Source organism: Ctenopharyngodon idella, chromosome 15 (assembly GCF_019924925.1).
Source record: "Ctenopharyngodon idella isolate HZGC_01 chromosome 15, HZGC01, whole genome shotgun sequence".
Taxonomy (NCBI): Eukaryota; Metazoa; Chordata; class Actinopteri; order Cypriniformes; family Xenocyprididae; genus Ctenopharyngodon; species Ctenopharyngodon idella.
The window spans coordinates 21,153,244-21,165,742 of NC_067234.1; the positions used below are offsets into that span (position 1 = coordinate 21,153,244).

Consider the following 12,499-nt stretch of genomic DNA (forward strand, 5'->3'; position numbering starts at 1 on the left):
ACAGACCACCCCGGCTTTATCGTGTGGTGACTATAGCGGCTTTCTTCTACAATATCAAAGTCTGCAAAAACAAATATGTATATGAATAGATTTTACTAAACAGTGGGAATTGTAATTACACAGCATCATTAAACCCTTATAATTCAGATTAAGCAACAAATCTGTTTGACATTTGAGAGTTTTTGTATATGGAAATTCACAAACCCTTCATCTTAAAGGGTTAGTTCACCCAAAAATGAAATTTCTGTCATTAATTACTCAATCTCATGTCGTTCAACACCCTTAAGACCTTCGTTCATCTTCGGAACACAAATTAAGATATTGATGAAATACAAGAGGTTTTTTATCCTCAATAAAAAAGCAACGAAATTACCACATTCAAGTAGTAAAAACATCGTTAAAATAGTCAGCGTGACTACAGTGGTTCAAGCTTAATGTTATGAAGAATAATTTTTGTGCGCAAAAACAAAACAAAAATAACGACTTTATTTTACAAATTCGTCTCTCCCCTGTCATACTCCTACGCTATTTTCGTTGCAGGCTTCCAGGTTCTACATCAGAACGTGACTCACTATTGGCCGACGCCTGTTCACGTGAGCAGCACGATGCATGCGTGTGTCTATGTGCTTGTGATGCTGACCGGAGCCGGCCAACAATGAGCCGGCGTTCAGACGTAAACAAGAAGTGCGTTCACTGAGTCAGCTGCATATGAGTCTGTCTGACAGGGAAGAGACAAATTTTTTGAATAAAGTCGTTTTTTTTGTTTTGTTTTTGCACACAAAAAGTATTCTATTTCACTTCATAAGATTAGGGTTGAACCACTGTAGTCATGTTGACCATTTTAACAATGTTTTTACTACTTTTCTGGACCTTGAATGTGGTAATTTTGTTGCTTTATATTGAGGATTAAAAAACCCTTTGGATTTCATCAAAAATACCTTAATTTGTGTTCCGAAGATGAATGATGTTCTTACGGGTTTGGAACGTCATGAAGGCGAGTAATGACAGAAATTTCATTTCTGGGTGAACTAACCCTTTAAAAGGAAGAAAGCAGTGTGATGTATTTCTATGGATTAATTGGACAATGATATGTAACAATGCACATGTAGGCTACATGTCTGGGTGTAAAATTACAGTATGGCACACTACCCCCATCCACCCTGGAAGACTTAAGAAATGACAACAATGTGTATAGAGTGATTGTCTGCAACCATTGGTTACAGTGTTTGGCTTGATGGTTCCGCTCCAGCGCTCTGGCTTCACACTCCCACATCCTCTTCGGGTAATTATTGAACTGTAACATGCTGTGCTGTTATTGATTATAGGCTATGTGCAGCTCTGTCAGAGAATAAACCGATACAGAAATCCATCACACCGACATGTGATTCTGTCTGACAGCAACGCATCCTTACCTAGCCCCAGACAATGCTGGGCCAGTCAGCAACAGACCAGTTCATCTCATGTCATTTCACATCATTTAAATGGAATAATCATTAGTGAACTTATGTTCTCATAGCAGAATCCTCCATCCTGGGATTAAGGATATACATCATATGTAAATTATGACTACTCTAGATAATGTAAGTTGTGCCCATAGAATTCAGCAGAAATCTCTTTAGAACAGTAATCATTTACAAAGTTGTGTATTGCATATTTTGGTTAATTTTATGCTTTCAGCTACCAATACGAGTATATTTTCAGCTTAGTTTAACAAATCGCATGTTAAAGGGATAGTTCACCCAAAAATGAAAATTTGATGTTTATCTGCTTACCCCCAGGGCATCCAAGATGTAGGTGACTTTGTTTCTTCAGTAGAACACAAATGATGATTTTTAACTCCAACCGTTGCGGTCTGTCAGTCGTATAATGCATGTCAATGGGAACTCCATCTGTAAAAGTCAAAAAAACATGCACAGACAAATCCAAATTAAACCCTGCGGCTCGTGACGACACATTGATGTCCTAAGACACGAAACGATTGGTTTGTGTGAGAAACCGAACAGTATTTATATCATTTTTTACCTCTAATCCACCACTATGTCCAACTGCCTTGAGCATCCGGTTGGTGAGGTCTGAAAACGCACTCTGATGCCGGAAGTGATCTCTCGCGTGCATATGTCAATGAGTGTGAGAGATCACTTCCGGCATCAGAGTGCATTCAGACCTCACACACCGGATGCTCAAGGCAGTTGTGGTGTATTAGAGGTAAAAAATTATATAAATACTGTTTGGTTTCTCGCACAAACCAATCGTTTCGTGTCTTAGAGCATCAATGTGTTGTCACGAGCCGTAGGGTTTAATTTGGATTTGTCTGTGCGTGTTTTTTTGACTCTTATAGATGGAGTTCCCATTGACAAACATTATACGACTGACAGACCGCAACGGTTGGAGTTAAAAATCATCATTTGTGTTCTACTGAAGAAACAAAGTCACCTACATCTTGGATGCCCTGGGGGTAAGCAGATAAACATTAAATTTTCATTTTTGGGTGAACTATCCCTTTAAATCCAAAGATTTTTTTTATTTATTTGTGACAACAATTCACAGCATTAAAATAGTTAAAACAGTAGAGAACAGTACATTTCGGTATGGACAGAGAACAGTAAATTTCCGGACAAAGCCAGATACCTCACATGGACATTTTTGGGAATCTGAAAGCTGTAAAGGTTTTGAGTGGGATAAATTTGAAGTCTAAACAATTAAAAATACTTTTAAGGAAAACTAATGCGTCCAGCATCCCAACTGCAGTCTGCTTTAGGACAGTGTCACTGCAAGACTACCAGGGCCTGAGATAACATTTTTATGGGTCAGCCCCTTCTGAAATATTACCCAATGACTATGATGTGCCATAAAGGATCTTTGCAGGCACCCAACATTATCACAAAAAAAAAAAAAAAAAAAAAAAAATTGAACAACTTGTCCCTGGGGCACTGGGTTCACATTAGTACCTTAAAAAATGAAAATTCTGTCATTAATTACTCACCCTCATGTCGTTCCAAAACGGTAAGACATTTGTTCATCTTCAGAACACAAATGAAGATCTTTTTGATGAAATCTGAGACCTTTCTATCCCTAGAAAGTTATACGCAACTGACACTTTGACACTTCGACACTTTGACAGTTCATAAAGATATTGTAAAATGAATCCATATGAATTAAGCGGTTTAGTCCAAATTTTCTGAAGAGACTCGATTGCTTTATAAGATGAACAGATTGAATTTAGGCTTTTATTCTCATATAAACATTGATCAGTGAACATAAACAGAAGCTCAACTAAACCTGCTTGATGCATGAGAACAAACCTCTTGCAGAAGCTCAAACGTGCTGCGTAAACACACGAGAATGAACCTCATTGGTTTCTCACGTGTCAAACATGCTTGAGCTTCCGTTTACCACAACTATGTGTGAGTTGATGAATGTTTATATGTGAATATAAGCATAAATTCAATCTTTTCATCAAATAAATCTTCAGAAAATTTGGACTAAACCACTCTGGATTGTTTTTATGATTTCTTTATGACCTTTTTGAGTTAATAGCTGTCTATGGAGGGACAGAAAGCTCTCAGATTTCATTAAAAAGATCTTCATTTGTGTTCCGAAAATGAACAAAAGTCTTACGGGTTTGGAATGACATGAGGGTGAGTAATTAATGACAGAATTTACTTTTTTGGGTGAACTACCCCTTTAAGAGTACCTTAACATAATAATATGTAACTTTTAGGGTAGATAAGGCACAAAGGTGTATTTTTGAAGGTATTGCCCCATAACAAGCTAAACAATTTTTACACATTTGCTCTGAGAGTGATGTGTCTGGGACAACGTTCCTGGTTGTCCTCACCTGAAAATGGCCCTAGTTTGGGGTTGGGTTAAGCTTAAGAGCAACCAATTCAGTTTGAAATGAATGACCAATAGGGTCAAGCACAAAGATGTGAAATTCATATGACTCTTTGGTGTCAAGGGGGATGACCCCTGATAACCTTAGGAGGTCACTTGGCCAGTGTTGTAGTCGAGACCAGCTAATTCGAGTCCAAGTCAAAACAGAGTCATCATGCTTCTGAGTCTACGACAGGACCAAGACCATGGTCTTGGACTCTTGACTAAAATAAGCTATTCTCGACTATGACTCTATGCTTGGCCATAACGTGGAAGTGGTCGCACACACCGGAATTATCCCACCAGTGGGCTCCTGGATATTTCTGAAATTCACTGGTCCGGATCCACACCTATTTTCCTGCAGTGGTTTCTATGGAAAAGAACAAGCAGAGAAACGAGCAGTTGAGCAGATAAGCCTGACTCTTTGTTTCCTACAGAGGCCTCTCTCTACCTCTCCTCTCAACTCAGTTATGTAACAAGTGGAAATATAGAAGAAGGAATGCTGCCCTTGCCCTCCCACACACTTATGGCGATACACAAACACTCAGAAAGAAAGTACAAGCCACACTGGCTGAAAGAAATCTAGAACTGTGTATGTATCTAAACAATGTGCATCAGAGAGGAAGTGACCACTGACTTGCAGGCAGGCAGCTACTGTTAAAATCATTGCTAATACAAATCATCTGCATCACTCTCTCTCATCTGTTGCCTGGAGAAAAGCAAAGAACGAGACAGAGAGAGAGAGTACGCCAATGAGGAGAAGGAAGGAGAGAGAGAGCAGAGAAGGCAGAAGCGGGTGGGCTAATGAGAACGGTAATGCTAATACGCAGACAATCAGAGTCCCCCTCAGGCCATGGCTACATGGTAGAATCATATTAACGCTAATGTATCTGGTATTAATGCGGAGAGCCCCCCTCCCCAACCAAATGCCTGCAAGGTCACTGAGGGTAGAGGGTGGTAGCAGAGTGGAAAGGAGGGGGCAAGGGTTGGTGCCTACCCACCTCAGCCACACGCAGGTAACGGGAGGGTGCTAAACGCTAGCTTTCCGTAATGGTGGCTAACGCGCCCTGTTTCTCCCAGCTCCCCCTGCAGTATGGCCGCCTATTAGAGTGCTCTATGCAAACTAGCGCCATGCAGATCCAAAATGGCGGCCGAGGAGGCCCAGATGGTGAGCTGCTTTGGTTTAGCATGGCGGCGCACGACTTGCCCAGTTTCGCTGGAGCTGCACTGGCACTAATTAGCTAGCCTGATACAGAACTGTACGCCATGTTACGCTCGCCAGCATTAGTCAAATGAGTCAGTGAGCTGCACCAAGTCAGTCAGCTGAGGGAGGGACCCGAAGTCTGCGCCTGCGCGCCAGTCTGTTTTTTTACAAGACCAAATGTTTTATTTCGTAATTTATGATTTTTTTTTTCTTTTTGCAGGCTGAGGAGGGGGTTTGTTTTGCGTTAGTGTAGACGAGACTGTTGAACCCGAGCTTCCGGGATGAATTTGTTGTGTTAGAGGGTGGGTGTGATTGTGTCTATGTGCATGAGGGAGTAAGTGAATGAACGTGTGTGGAAACAGGAGGATATTTCTGGAGCTCTCGCTCTCCCTGCAGCCTGTTGAGGGGGGAGAAATCGGGGGGAAGAGGAAGGTGGTGAAGCGAGACGTCAGGGGGGTGTTAATTTATTCAAATGAGCAGGGGAGGATAATGAAAGAGAGAGGGAAAGAAAAAGAGGAAGAGAGGAATAGGGGGGTTGGTTGTTTCGCTTTGCAAATCTCTCATCTCCTGATCTTACTCTTTTTTTTTTCCATGTGTTTATCTTATGAGAATCTCTCGCCATTATGGATGGCAAAAATAGTGGAGCAGGAACTGGAGAGAGGAGAAAAGTCAGGAAAAGGTGAAACAGGGAATTTATGGATAAGCAATCAGTGAAGGGCTAAGAAGAATGTGAATGTGACAAGTATCACAGTATAAAAATAATTTTTATGTTTGTTTATAAATTCTAAAATATACATACATATATATATATATATATATATATATATACTGTATACAGTATATATACTGTATATATATATATATGATTAAACTGTGTATTTCTAAAGACTTAATTTATCAGCAGAAAATGGGATGATTGTACCTTGATAAATTCTTCATAATTTGACAGGAATGAGTGCTTGTACATACTTTTTTTGACCACAGAGGACATAGTGTATGATCTTTTATATCTTTGTAACTCAATTCAATCCACATTTTCCTATCACAAAATGGAATCTTTCTCTTAAACGGGATGATTTTTTTTCCCCTGGACTTGGGTGTGTACATATATGAGAGTGTGATAACGATATGCAGTGCATTTGAATCAATTAGAATACTTACTGACATCTAGTGGGAAGATTTTACAATGCAGACAAGGGTTAAAAAACAGTTCACACAAAATAATACTATTAATTATTTACTCACCCTCATTTTATTTCTTACATGGAGAACATCCCAGCCACTTTTCTATAATGAAAGTGAATGGAGGCAAGCTTCTGTTTAAGGATAGATAGATATATAGATAGATAGATAGATAGATAGATAGATAGATAGATAGATAGATAGATAGACTCTAGTCCACTTTTGCAGTGCAATGTTGTTTGTTCTATTCTAAAGTTGAAGTTTCCATCCAGACCTGTGATTGTATCTCGATTCCCACACTGTAGTCACCCCCCTCCAAATTAACAAAGCCAAACAAGCGGATTTATTTTCACGACAAGTTAAACCAGTATATCCTTAAGCTCTAAGCAGGGGTGTTAAAATGCTGACCAACTGCAACAAGACCCAGCGCACTCATGTATACCCTACAGGCCTAAACACTTGTCCATGTGTGGGAACCTACAGGTACTGACCCTCTCACCATTAAGTGCACCTGTTAGCAGACCACTATTTACACTTTATTCTGCAAGCTTATTGAGATTCTATCACATTAACACCACAGCACAAGGTTATATATACTTGCTTCTTCTTATTTCCATATGCAAAAAAGAAAGATAACTTAAATATGTTTAAATTATGATAACCTCATTAATTGTCTATTGTATTCTTGATATTTAATGAGCTGAATTGTATTAAATAAATAAAAAATAACCCTGTCCACATCAAAGTCTCATTTTAAGCCTAAATCTACATAAATTCTGCTTTGCTCAGGTTCCATCTTAAATTTACATGGGGGAGAGAAGAGTAAGATGAGGTATTTCTGATTAATATTAAATCAAAATTTAAATTTAAACCAAACCATAATTTCAGAACTAATTCATTTGGCTGTAACAAATTTGTCTAAGTTGTCCTTTGGGGAAAGAGAAATAACAACTCAATATATTTCAGAATAAATTGAAATATAGGAAGCATGTTAAATAAATATGAATAAAATAATATAAATGAGGAGATTAGAGGACTGGAACTAACTGTTGCATAATGAAAAACAATTGTATTAATAATTATTTAAAAATACTTTAAATATTTTGAATGCTTTGTAGACTTAAAGGGTTAGTTCACCCAAAAATGAAAATTCTGTCATTTACTACTCACCCTCATGCCGTTCCACACCCGTAAGACCTTCGTTAATCTTCGGAACGCAAATTGAGATATTTTTGTTTAAATCCGATGGCTCCGTGAGGCCTACATAGGGAGCAATGACATTTCCTCTCTCAAGATCCATAAAGGTACTAAAAACATATTTAAATCAGTTCATGTGAGTACAGTGGTTCAATATTAATATTATAAAGCGACGAGAATATTTTTGGTGCACCAAAAAAAACAAAATAACGAATTATTTAGTGTCGGCCGATTTCAAAACACTGCTTCAGGAAGCTTCGGAGCGTAATGAATCAGCGTGTCGAATCCGCAGTTCGGAGTGGAATTCGATTTAAATATGTTTTTAGTACATTAATGGATCTTGAGAGAGGAAATGTCATTGCTCCCTATGTAGGCCTCACGGAGCCATCGGATTTAAACAAAAATATCTTCATTTGTGTTCCAAAGATCAACGAAGGTCTTACGGGTGTAAAATGGCACGAGGGTGAGTAATTAATGACAGAATTTTCATTTTTGGGTGAACTAACCCTTTAAAATTAGGCCTACTTGAAAAAAAACAAAAAAAAACAATGTAAAAATGTTGAACTCTTTACGCACATTCATTTACACAGTTTTCTGAAGGAAACCCATTTATGGGGACAAACTTCACTGTTCTGTTTTGTGTTAATGAAATATAAGAAGAAACAAGCAAGAGAGAATGAGAGAGGGGAAAGTGAAGGAAAAAGATGAAGGTATCGCTAGCAGAGCGCTTCAGCTCATGAGTGTGGCTGACAGGCCCTGTCTCTGCCTTTAATGACTTATTTATTCAAGCATAATTAAGCTCAGGCCTGGAGCGGTGATTAATGCTCTTTGTCAGCTTGCAGAACAATACCTCAAACTTCCTGAGCCCTGGCTCTTCTCCAGCTCTCAGTTTCTTTCTGTTCGTCTACTCGTGCGGTTTGTTACTTCTGTAGAGGCAATGACCAAGACTTATACAGCATGATGGCTACGTTCACACCGCAGGTAAATGTGGCCCAAATCTGATTTTTTTGCCCACATGTGACTCATATCTGTTGTCCCCATTACATCGTGAACAGTACAAACCACATGGAATCTGATTTTTTTTAATTCCGATTTGTGCCACTTCCATATGTGGTACTAAATACGAAACAGGTCAGATGTTTTGTAATGCGACCGCAGTGTGAACAGTCATATCGGAATTTAATGCGATTTTTACATCACTTGAGATCAACATTTGTCACGATTCTGCGCTCATGGGAGTCTATTCAAAGATTTTACATACCCAACGTTATCAAGACAGCTGAGAAAGATAGTCAGTAGAAGTACAGTGATGTGTCAGAACTCAAAGTATTACAGAGACAGCTCTATAATACAAGCAAAACATGAAGGCTCGTATCATAAAAGTTTCAAAACTCTGCTCTCTTTTGTCACATAATTGTCTTTATTTGTCATATTGCCTGCGCATAATTTAGTTGGCTTCCGCGGCAGATCACACTATAAATAAACGCGTAATCACTTTAATGCCCTTCGTGTTTACTTCCGTATGACAGCGCGCTGTGTGTGTTGCCAAGTCCGCGATTTTCTCGCTGAATTGGGTTACTTTTTCACTGTTGCAGCTGGTTGTTTTGCAACTCCGTGGCTTGAAGCGACTGCACTAACGCGATATATAACCCCCGGAACGCGATTTTACCGGGATACCCCACGGAACGCGATTGGGCTAGTTTTGGACTCGTTTTGAGAAGCCATTGAGTGGATTTTGTGGTAAAAACCTGGTAACCACGTTTTTATTGTATTTTTTGTGCATGCAATAGCTGTGTTTTATTCACGATAAAATTTTCCTTCAGGTCAGTCCTATGTTCATAATAAAAAAATCTGTTTAAATGTCCGATGTATTATCTTGTCCTTTTAACATTTAAGGTTTTTTTTTTTTTTTTCCAATGACTGACAGCACTAGTCAAAGCATTTGTCAGTTGCGTCTTGTTCCGTGTTCACAACAATTCAGTCTTTTCAATGTAAAAGTCTTCGCTACTGACTGACACACTCATAAAGACAAAAAACTCAAAAAGTCTTTGCCACCATCTAATGACGTAATAATGTAACTTCTGTTGCTTCACGGTCAGGGACTATTTTTTCCGGTGGATAGAAGGCTTTTAGAAAAAGTTTACTTCATGAAAGTTGCATTGATACATATTTCTGGCTTTAATATTTGTTTTGTATGGTAACCATTTTATAAAAGCAATAAGGTACTTGAGGCTAGTGCTGTATCGTGAATAAGTCACGGCTGAAGGGCGTTGTTAGGCACGACGCTAAGCGGACTTATTTACGATACAGCACTAGCCTCTCGTTATTGCTTACGTATATATATATCATGTACTGTATCATGTATGTAAAGAGTACCTGAAAACCATACTGAAGTAAAAACAGAGATACCTTACAGTGAAAATGACTCCATTACAAGTTAAAAGTCACCAATTCCAATACGACTTGATTAAAAGTCTCAGAGTATCTGATTTTAACAGTACTTAAGTATTTTACTCTTACTAAATGTAGGCTCAAAGATGCACTAGCTCAACACCTAAGAGCCATGCCAGTGAAAAACAAAAAACAGATGATTTCACTTTAAAGAAAATCTACCTTTCTCAATTTTATTCATGGTGATAACTTAAAAATATGCCATGGTTTAGTGGAAGATTGCTGCCATCAACTGGAAACAACTGGAAAATAACATGACATTTCAACTAAAGCCACTAGATGGCTGCAGAAGATTACTCAATGGCCCATTTGCCATTCCCAAGTTTTTAATTTAGATTTATGTTTAGACATTATAAAATCATTATAACAATAAGAAATTACTCTTTATAAAAGTTTAGAGTATCATTCTTTGCAATTATGAGCTTGAATGTTCCACTTTGTGAAAGTGTTATAGTGTTGCCACTTCATTTGTATTTGTGTTCTGAAAAAAAGTATTGGTTTTATCACCCCCACATTCATTTCCTATGCAGGGTCTACTGAACATCCTGAGTGTGACCTTTTTTTGTCACACTAAAGTTCAAACAGATAACATTTCTTCATCTTATTTTTTTCTGTGTAGATATAGTAAGTGTGAGAAAAGTCAGCAAGTTTCATGCCATTTAGATTAAGGGAACATTTTTTAAATATCAGCAGACATAAATTAAAATCGCCCATGACCCCAACAGTGCATGCTGTAAGGGTTAAGAAAAAACACACTTCTGACTATGACAGTTCTGTGAAAGAGAAAAGTGATTCAGACAATTCAAACCTGTTAGCTGGTGAATTTATTAGGGAACTTTGCAAGCGAATACAGAGAATATCAATACACTTGCTTAAGGACAGTTAAGAAACAGGCAAATTTCTTTGAAGAATCCAAGGGTATATTACTTTTGAGAAACCAGCCTTTGCCTTCAAAGAAATTCATATAGGGGTTTTTCCATGAACTTGCATGCTTTAAAAAAAAAAAAAAATCTTCCATCACTGAAGAAATGCATGTAGATGAAATGTTTCACAACCTCAAATCTGACTGTTTTGTGCTTTTTGGATTTTTTTTTCTTTTCATTTTGTAATTTATTTGTTGATATTGGTTATTCATAGTGGACAAAAGTAATGTCCAGGAGGATATTTGTTTTTAATGACCATATACAAGTTTGATTAAACCACCAAAATATGAGGAAAATATTATAAATATATTTTTGAAATATTAAATAATTGTTATATTATTTAATATTTTAAAAAGGAAGGAAGAACAAAACACTAAACTTGGTTAAGGAATTTATCTGACAAAATTATTTGGAAAAAAGGCAAACTACAGCTACAGATTTTATTTTACCACACAAAAAAGTGCATAGAAAAATAAAAGGCTCACAGGAAAAAGTATACATTGACTACAACATAATCAGTTATTAATATATCATTGGTTCTCTCTTGTTTTTGCATGTGTTCATAATTTCTTTGTATGACAGCCAGGCCAAAAGTTATGTCTGCACAATTTAGCATGTTTCATTGCGTTATCACAAATAAAACAATGGACTCCAAGCACAACTATGTAATATGCTTACAAATTCTGTACGCATTTTTAATAGTGTTTGAATAAAGGGTAAAGATGTCAGTTTTCCTAGGCTGGACATCACTTTTGGTCACTACTGTATATACACATATAGTTTTTAGTGATTATTTTAGTATTAAATTTTATCATTTATAAAGTAAATATGATGCTGCTGTTCTTTTTTTTTTTTTTTTTCACTAGTCTTATATCTATGTCATGTTGTATGTATGTTATAGATGCTTTCTAATAATTTCAGTTGATAGGAGACATCCTGAAATGTATTCAATGCTTGACTTTTATTTTTATATTTGTCTTATTTGCAGACAGCCTAAATGACTGAGCCATCATAGCCCTCTGTCCCGTATGTAAGTAGTAGACAGGAACCTGAGAGAAGCAGAATTGAGCCAGTCATTCCGAGTTTATCTCTGATCTTTGCACAGGATGCAGGTTTTAATCTTGAGAAATGATCGTTCAGGATTAGTGAATACACACAGATCTGCATAAATCTGTGTTTGCTCAGGTTAAACAAACCTCAAGATGTTTCCTGGAACTCCACTGAAGCAAAACATTATAAATTAAGTGGAAACGTATTGGTTTAACAGAATTTAGGTGACGTTTTGATGAGGTATTAAAATGCTAGGATGCAGTAACATGGTTAAAAAAGAATAGCCACATTAGTTACAATATATCAACAATAATTAATTTTACTGCTATTATTTTATATAATTGTATTTATGCAATTATTTATGAAGTACAATACACATAAAAATATGCCAATATAACATTTTCTTCTTTATTTGTTATTGTATTAGCCTTGCATTCAGACCTGAGAAGCAATTTAATGCTAATTTTTAAAATTAAAAACCGAGTACTCATTACATCAAGTATAATTCCACATAAAACACTCAACACAAGTTCTAATGTGCAACAACTGAATTTGAGTTGAAGGTTGAATCCCAAAAGCTGACATTTACTGCCCTCTAGTGTGTAATATTTGATATTAT

At 37.1% G+C, this 12,499-nt stretch overlaps 1 long non-coding RNA gene across 1 annotated transcript in view; it reads left to right on the forward strand.

Annotated features, from left to right (window-relative positions):
- The first annotated feature begins 2,152 nt into the window (after positions 1-2,152).
- LOC127495839 (uncharacterized) overlaps positions 2,153-12,499 on the forward strand; it is a 46,632-nt gene continuing 36,285 nt past the window's right edge. The window contains exons 1-2 of the long non-coding RNA XR_007925193.1: positions 2,153-2,205; positions 2,339-2,455. This is a non-coding gene — a long non-coding RNA (uncharacterized LOC127495839). The remainder of the gene's footprint in view (positions 2,206-2,338; positions 2,456-12,499) is intronic.